The following is a 9,067-nucleotide window of genomic DNA, read 5'->3' as shown; positions in this document are numbered from 1 at the left end:
TCTTCTATCCTCCCAGCCTGGCAATGAACTTGTGCTCAGACCAGGGTTGGAGGCCTCCCATCCCACTTGTGGACGCACCATGTCTGTGTGTGCTCTGGTCCCTCACATGTGCCACAGGAGAGGTGGTGGCAGAAACTTAGGTTTCTGCACCTTAGGGATTTTATTTCCTTGGGCTGTTTAAAGCTAGGGCTGGAGAGCTGGGAAACCAAGACAGACAGGAGAAAACCACGAAGGAAAAATAAATAAATAATGAGAAATTAAGTTTAAATATTGCCCAGAGAAAACAGTATTTGGGAGCAATAGCTGAAGCATCTCTTCCTAGCAATGTAAGAGTCATGGCTTTACTCATAAGTTATATTCCCAGTTTTACAGTCCACTCCACCTGCTAAAAGCCAAAATTCACATTCCCCTCACTCATGAGAACACCTCAGGAGCCCTGGCAAGAGGAGAAGATGCAGCTCCTCCCAGGCACACATGTAGTGAAGGTGGCCCCCCACCCATCTCCCACACTGAGGAAAGCTGAGTCTGTGCTAGAGCCAAACCTCCCTGGGCAGAGGGTGTCACTGCTGGGCTGCAGCTGCTCCCAGAGCAAGGGGCTGCCCGGGATTCTGGGGTTTATTTTCATGTGTCTTTTGACAGAGGAACTTTCCATAAAGAGCCTGCACGTGCACATGCCCCTACCTGTTCTGTCCCACCAGGTTGTATCATAGAATCATAGAATCACAGCATTACCTTGGTTGGAAAAGACCTTCAAGACCATTCAGTCCAACTGCTAAGTTAATACTGGCAAGTCCTTAACTAACCCGTATCCCCAAGTACTCTATCTATATGACTCAAATCCCTCCGGGGGTCCTGGGCAGCCTGTTCCAAGGCCTGACAACCCTTTTGGTGAAGAAATTCTTCCTAACATCCAATCTAAACCTCCCATAATGCTAGTAACATTATTAGTTGGTACTATATATAATCACAGAATGGTTAGAGTTTGGAAAGGACCTTAAGAATCATCGGGTTCCAAGCCCCCATGGGCAGGGACACCTCCCACCAGACCAGGTTGCTCCAAGCCCCATCCAACCTGCCCTTTAACACTTCCAGGGATGGGGCTTCCACAACTTCTCTGGAGAGCCTGTTCCAGTGTCTCAGTACCGTCACACTAATGAATTTCCTCCTGATCTCTAACCTAAATCTCTCTTCTTTCAGTTTAAAACCATTGCCCCTTGTCCTCTTCCTACAAGCTCTTGTCAAAAGCCTCAACTTTCCTGTAGCCCCTTCAGGCACTGGAAGGTTGCTATGAGGTCCCTCCAAAGCCTTCTCTTCTCCAGGCTGAACAGCCCCAACTCCTATATCACATTACTTACTACACTTAATAATACTCTTGGCAGGAGTGGAGCTGTTCAAGTAACAAAACACACCAGTCTCCCCATACATATCTACATTTTCTCACCACACAAAGTACACGAAACTATTCTATATGCTAAAAGGAAATGTGCAGTGTTTATAACCACCCCCCTGCCCACATGTGCACTGTCTGTCATTCACATCCCAGCACATACATGCACGTACATACACACATGAATATGAATGAAATGAGTCAGTGATAGTTACAGGGAGATAAGCAGGTAGACAGATAAATACAGTGACGTGTATTTCCTGGCACGGTTTTAGAATCATAGAAACTCACACAGGTTTGGGTGTGAAGGATCATCTAGTTCCAACCCCCTTACATGGGCAGGGACACCTCCCACCAGATCAGGTTGTTCCAAGCCCCATCCAACCTGGTGTATCCGACGTGGTGTATTAAAAGGTTTTTAAATTACTAATGGGTGACTCAGTTCATGAAAACCCAAGTCCACAACTTGCAAATTTGGACACGCTAGTCATGTTGGGAAAGTTCAGAAAATACCTCTCACTATCTTAAGCTATTTGTTAAGATATGCTAATAGAAAGTGAGAAACACAAAGCGATCACAACCTCCTTTTGGCCGTATTTTACAATCACAGATCAACAGCCATTAGCTGCACTCACTCTGCTCCTCAGTGAAGAGGATGAGGAGTTAGGGGCTGCATCCACCCTCAGGGTGCCCATCTCACCCAGGCACCTCCAGGCTCCCACTAAATATCCACATGGTCACCGAGAGCCATAGCCAGGGAGAGAGGGATGAAGGGAAACCTGTGCTCCGCCTGTTCTTCCATCCTGCACTGGGCAAGCTTCACATCATGGCAGAATGAGCCCCACTGCTCAACCCAGCCACCAAAGTGGGGCTGGAAAGGAACCTGTAGAAGCCACAGTGAAGCTCCAGCACTCAGCACACAGCCCACCAGGCCGCTCGCTTGCTGCAACAGAGGTGATTTGTCCTGAGCATCCCAGGGGTAGAGAACAGAATGGGAAGACTGCTGAAGCATCTCAGCTTGGTCCAAAAAAACCGCCACAGGTGCATGAGTCAAGTCACTCCTTGGTGGCTTCCAGAAACATAAGAGCAAAGAGAAGTTAGAAGCCAGACATCTCCATCCTCGCTTGCACCTAGCCCCTACTACAGGCACCAATTCTCCTCAGCAAAATGTCTTTCCTTGGACAATTTGCAAGCAGGATAGAAGCCTCTTCTGCTCTTCCTTCAGCAAGCAAGCAGAGAAGGGAGCACCAACACCAGCACCCCCCAGTTTCTTAAGGCTTCCCCTCTCCCCAAATGGGCTGTCTTGAGCCTAAGGGACTGGCACAATGACTGTAATGGACACACACAGGCTGGAGTCACTTGCTGAAGTACAGAAAGCTCCCTGGGATGGAAAGAAGTTCGTTTCTAACAGAGATGAGCAGGTCTTTCCTTGTGCAATGGCCATGAAGTTACAGAGAGGAGGAATCTTGGCAATCACTCCATCCCAGCCCTACCTAGATTGTTCATTCTGGTTTCAGTGTGTCACATCTTGGAGGAACCACACACCTTCTGCACCAGAAAAGGGTTCAGATGATGGTCTGGAGCAAGCAGAGATATGAAATGGTCACCTGCACTGTCCTTTCTTTCATCCCTTGCCCAGTCTTCCAGGGACTGGCTGCATTTGCCACCAAAGCTGGAGCTACTCCATGGCCTCCCATTCCCAGTGAGCCCCCCCAAACCAGCCATAGAACAGCAGCAAAAATGTAATCAGTGGCTTTAGGATTACAGTTCAGTGGGGAAGGTGGGCAGAAAAACCCTCAGTGGGCTGAACCTCTCACAAGATGATCCTGTCCTCAGGTGGTTTAACCTCAACCGCCTCTGATGGTAAGTCAACACAGAGACCAACTGTGAGGAAAAACATACACTGTTGTACAGGGAAGTCCTGGTGATTCAGGGTCTCATTTCCCTGCAGTCCAGCACCCAGCTGGTGCCCACAGGCAGTGCAGAGGGGCAGCACTGTGGGACCCACTCCTGGGAGATGTCACAGAGCCTGTTGCCAACAAAGTTCTCCTAGCAGACCACAGGATGGAGGACCCAAGGTCTTGGGTATCCTGGCAGATCCATCCACAGCTTTTTGATTACAAGGGCAACATCTGGTTTCAGTCTGAAGTTCATAGATGTTGCGAATAAAGTCTTCAGCCACAGATTCTGAGGACAGAGTGTCCAACTGGCTGAGCTGCCCTGCCTGAGGTCCTCTCCACAAATGGAAACACCAACTCACTACACTGCCTTACACTGGCCCATTGCTACCCAGAAAGTTTATGCAGTCAGACCCAAGTCTGGGTTACCCTAGAGCTGGATAAACCCCACAAAATATTTGCATGCTTGCTTGGGTTTGGATTTCAGATTTTGGACATTTGCTCTGGCTGCAACCCTTCAGCTTTTGCATTTCTTCCGATGGGAGTTGCAGACGAGGTGCTTACAGAGGGGAGAGGGGTGACAATGGCACAGAGGGAGAAAATCTGTGCCAAGGCCACCCTGTGCCTCATGCAGGCAACAACTGGCACAGGCACACAGACTGTGGGACCTGTGCTGCACCTGCACACATTGATAAGTATGCAACTTTGCATCATCAGCACCAGCACTCTGAAGTGAATTTTCCCTACTAGGAAAACTCCTTCCTTCATGCAGGTACAGGGAGCCTTGTTAACTTTTAATTTCGCATTAATTAGCACAAATAAGATAAGGACAGTGGAGCAGCAGGCATTGCCAAGGGAAATAAACAGCCATCTGCAGCCCAGAAATGTTTCCCTTGTCCAGCTTCGCTCTTCTGAGTCCTGAGCATGGGGCACTCCCAAGGCAAACAGGCAGTTAGATGGCCTTTTCAGCCATGCGTGCTATCCAAAACCCTGAAGAAAATAACAAAACCCACAAAAAAATTTCCAAGCTTTTCTACTTTACAGCTGACTGTAAGAGAAGCTAAATCATGCAAATGGAGACAGCCAAATTGACCAAGCCAGAAACCTGGAGCTGCAAGAGGGAACAAGGGTGGGGAAGAGGATATGCCTTGGCCTTTCTTCCATTCCTCCTTGTTCTTCTGAAAGTGCTGGATCCTTAGTGGGCCTCTCCATAATCTCCTGTGTGTGAGGCAGATCCTGTCCTTGTGTTGTCAGTTATTCATTGAAGTAAGTAAAATTCTGGGGGAAAAATCACATAAAAGAGAACATAAGGGACATGCTGAATAAAAACAGGGCTCAGATAACAGTGAAACAGTGAGAATTATACAAAAACAGATTCCAATGAGAGAAAAACACTTCCCAAGGAGTCACCAGTCTGGCCCTGAGACAGGTCTGCAGGTCACCTGCAGGAAAGGTGGGAGGGGTGGGCAGGAGCTCTGCCCACAGCTTGCCTTGGGGACAGCCTTGAGCAGTGGGGAAGAACACACTGAGTCATTGCAATCACCATATGAATATATTAATAAGCCATTAGCAGACTAAAATTCCCACCCACAGGCTGGAGAGACCCCTGCTAACAACAACCCCACACACTCTTTGAGCAGGCAGTGACATTCCTAAGCATTGGCACTTGGAATGGAAGAGAGGAATCAGTTGACCAATCAGTCGTGTGTGCCAGTGATAGAACAATGCTAGAGATCAAGTTCTTTCTCACGTTTTTGGGTATAAAAGTAGCTCTTGTGTTTCAGGGAGCTGAGCTTGCTGTGTGGAACACCCCCTGCTCCCTGCTCTGTGCAGAACTGGATATTAAAGCAAATCTCTACTCTGTGTGGATTGGCTTCTTGCACACCGGGTGATGGACCCACTGTCAGGACGACACCTGGAGAAGAGTGAGCTGAGCCATCGTACCAAGGCTGGGTTCGCTCACTAACAGGCAGGGAGCTGAGCCTGGGCTGGCTGCCAGTGGGACCTGAGCCCTCCCAGGTACCTCTGTAACCAGAGCTGCAGGGATGGAAGCAGACAGACAGGAGGGGACAGAGCTTGTGGGGCTGTGACCTTGAACCAAGGAGACACCTTGGGCAGGTTAATCCCTGTAATGATACACGGGGGCCGAGAGGTGCTGGGAAGCCTGGCTGCTCCCTGCTAATTCCTGCTACAGCTGAAAGGGCAGCTGAGCACCTTTGAAATACCTCCTTGTGACAGATCTCCTGGGAACAGCCCAAGTTGGGTCCCATGACCTGATCCCCAGGTCCCTGTGGGCTTCCACACCCCATGTCATCCTCCTTGTACTGATCTCTCACTGGCATCTGGAGATACCACCCAGGAAATTACACATTTGTCAGAAGAGGAACACAAGAGGAGGACTTGCCCCAACACTTCCAACAAACACCTGGTTGAGCAGGAGGAAGGGATCAGAGGTGCTGACCTGTGGGCAGGTCCCTACATCTAGGTGAAGTGCCCCATCATCAGCCAAAGGCTGGGAGTATTTTTGTCCCTTCATGCCAAGCCTGGGTGCAGGTTCCAGCTTTCTCCAGGCAGCTGTGCTCATCCTGGGCCTGGCAGACCTGTGATCTGCATGGGAGTTTTTTCCCCAGCATGACAGTAAAGCTAAAGAAATGTAAGTAAAAACAAATATCCCATTTAGGAACTAATAAATTTTCCCCTCACTCAAAATTACACAACTGTCACTTTTTTGGGAGCATCCCTCATGCCTCACAGCAATGTCTCCTTTGAGACAACTTGATGATGATCCACTTAGTCCATGGAAGTTGGGTTCCATTGCCCCACCTGCCAAAAGAGAATGGCAACTCTTTTTTCTACCTTTCAGAGGAGTATTTTAGTGACTTTAATAGTGGTTCCATCACAGGCGATCTCATTCCTGTCTATTGATGCAAATCCATTCTGGATTCCTAATTAGCCACCAGATCAGGATTGGCCACTTAAGAACTCTGGATGGTAACTGGCTTACCTTGTTCTCCACATCATGAACTAGAACATATCCATCTATTCAGACCTTGGCTGGGCCTTGGGTGACCTGATCCACATCGCCTGCATGCATTAAGCTCTTTGCTCCTCCCAGCACTGAGCCATGGTGGCTCTGGGGTGGTAGATTTGGCTCTCAATCCCCTCCTGTGGCACACTTGGATCTGATGCACACACCCAGATGCTCCTTGTGGTGCTGGTGGGGAGAAGCTGCAGGGATCCCGCCAGTGAACATGAAGAGCACCTATGCAAAAAGCACCATTGGAGAAGAGCAGAGGATGAAGGGTCCTCACTGATGGTGGATGTTGAGAAGTCACCCCACAGTGCCTTCCTACACCACATCTGCATGTCCCACCTCACCAGCATGTCCAACTCCAACTGTGCATAGGCCAGCAGCTTTGGCTGAGGTGGCTGTGAGATGACAACCCTTGACAGAGGTGGGGGCCATCTCAAACTGCACCTTGATAAATTAATACCCACCAAAACTCAACTTTTCTGGTATAACCCATCTCATTCAGGAGCCAAGTTGGTATTCCCAGTCTGAAACACCTGACACACCTTCTCCACTGACATCCTGACAGATGCAGACAAGACCCAGACCAGCTCAGCTTTGATGCTGTGAGAGTTGCAAAAACTCCATTGAGTTGATTTGCCCACATCTGCAAGAGGCAAAGCTAGTTTTCTTCATAGTCCAGTCTGAACCTGGCCTTGCTTATTTTATCAGCAGCTGTTTGCTAAATCTTTTGTGCTTACAAGAGCAAAACACTCAGCTCTGCAGCACTTCAAGGAGCAGACTTGAACCCTGAGCCTAAACTTTTCATCACGCATGTTGTCAGAACAAGGTATCTTCTTTCTGCTTCAGATTGAAGCCTGCATGCTCCTCTTTCCACTTTTCAAAAAGAAAGAAGCAGGGGAGGCAGATTTGTGGTGGTTTTTTTGTTGCTGCTCAGAACAAATAAAAGCAGATGTCCTGGTTTGATCAAACCAGGACAGCAGATTATCATTCCAGCTCCTTTTGAATGTTATTTGCCGTTTCAAAAGACCCTTTTCTTATTTATAAAATGCCTTTTGTTATTCTCTAATCAGAGTGAAAAAACCTATCAGCTATTACAGAACAAAGTGCTGATCAACAAACGTTATTCTTACCTGGTTTTTTGCTTGTCTGAGCTGAAATTACTTTTCCCACAGTGTTTATTTGATGATGACATGTTGGCCCTCACACCTCCCAACGCAGCCTCTTCCCTTGAATATCCACAGGAAGAGAAGGGTGACACTTGGGACAGTTAAACATTTGCAAGTGGCATTTCAGATTTGAGAGAACTTTCACCAGCAACAGCTCACCTGCAGAGGCTGCCTCTGCTGCAGAACTGATTCCCAAGGCAGAAATACCCCAACATCTGGATGCTGGGACAAATCCTGCCAGCCCCAAGCAGTCACCCTTCACCCCAGGGCTCTGCTGTGCACCCAGGACTGGACCTTCCACAGAGCCTCAGGAGCTGCCAAGTGCTCAGCTCTTGGTATAACTCAGGTTTCTCTGCAAGGCAACACTGCACAGGCCAAGGAGCCTCCTAGAAGGGCAGAGTCTATTCAGGTCTCACCTTGCACACAGCTCTGTGAGCTTCTCTTCTCCTCAATCCAGCATGAAACCACTTCTGGATTTATGGCATCAAATCTGCTTTTTAACTAACCAATCAGAAGCAGCTCAATTAACTGCTGCTGGTCTCCATGTCACACCCTCTGGAACCAAACTCATTAACACAACAATCACATGAGCCTTCTGCTCTCAGGGCAGCTGCTCTTGAAGGACCCAGACTCCCTGCTCTCACAAAATGATTAAGGTTGGAAAAGACCTCTAAGATCATCAAGTTCAACCTTCAACCCAACACCACCATGCCCACTAAACCATGTCCCAGACTGCCACATCTATGTTTTTTGAACACCTCCAGGGATAGTGCCTCCACCACTGCCCTGGGCAGCCTGGCAGATAAGGAGCCTCCTCCTGTGCCTCCCACCTGCTCAGGAATTCCATGACTCAAACACTGCACTTGTACTCGAAATAAATCAACATTTAATATTTTACAATGTCCATAAAAGTTCTCTGAACAGTATTTTACAGATCAGCACAGACATTACACAGATTTGGTGAGGCTGCACTTATGTACAAGGATGACCTGAAAGAACCTCAGACTTCTCTCATTTCCAGAAAGCATCAGAGGTCAAAACCTCTGCAAGGATTATGAGTCCCTGGAGTTTGTGGTTGTTTTTCTCTACGAGATGGAAAGTCTCTTCTTTGGTATTTCTGTATAGCCAGCTGAAACCAAAGAGGTTTATATCATTGCAGCAGCAGGGGTATATTTAGCCACGGATATAAAGATCCCAAATAGCAATGCTGTGACAGGATAAGGTGCTATTTTAAAATATTGAGAAAAAAAACCAACAGCTGTCAAATTTCAGCCCCATATGAGAAGGTGCTCACAAACCTGTTTGGGAAATGACAAATCAGAGGGAAAACTTTTTTCTGAGTGTGTTCCTCATTCCTGGAGCCTACTGGACTGAAAATACTGATTTAAAATACCCTGCAGAGAAGTGCAGAGCAGACAGCTCAGGACACATTCCCACCTCACCATGCAGGCACCCTGTGAGAGATGGGCCAGCCCACCCCAACCTGGCAGTGTCCTGGGTGTCCTTGTCCAGCCTGTGCTGTGAGCACATCATGGAGCCAGAGCATCTACATGTGTTCAAGATGCTTCACCCTACACGCGGG

The sequence above is a fragment of the Chaetura pelagica genome, unplaced genomic scaffold (genome assembly GCF_000747805.2).
Source record: "Chaetura pelagica isolate M959 unplaced genomic scaffold, ChaPel_1.0 scaffold471, whole genome shotgun sequence".
NCBI classification, from domain to species: domain Eukaryota; kingdom Metazoa; phylum Chordata; class Aves; order Apodiformes; family Apodidae; genus Chaetura; species Chaetura pelagica.
The sequence above is the reverse complement of the archived record's forward strand: the minus strand, read 5'-3'. Positions refer to the sequence as shown.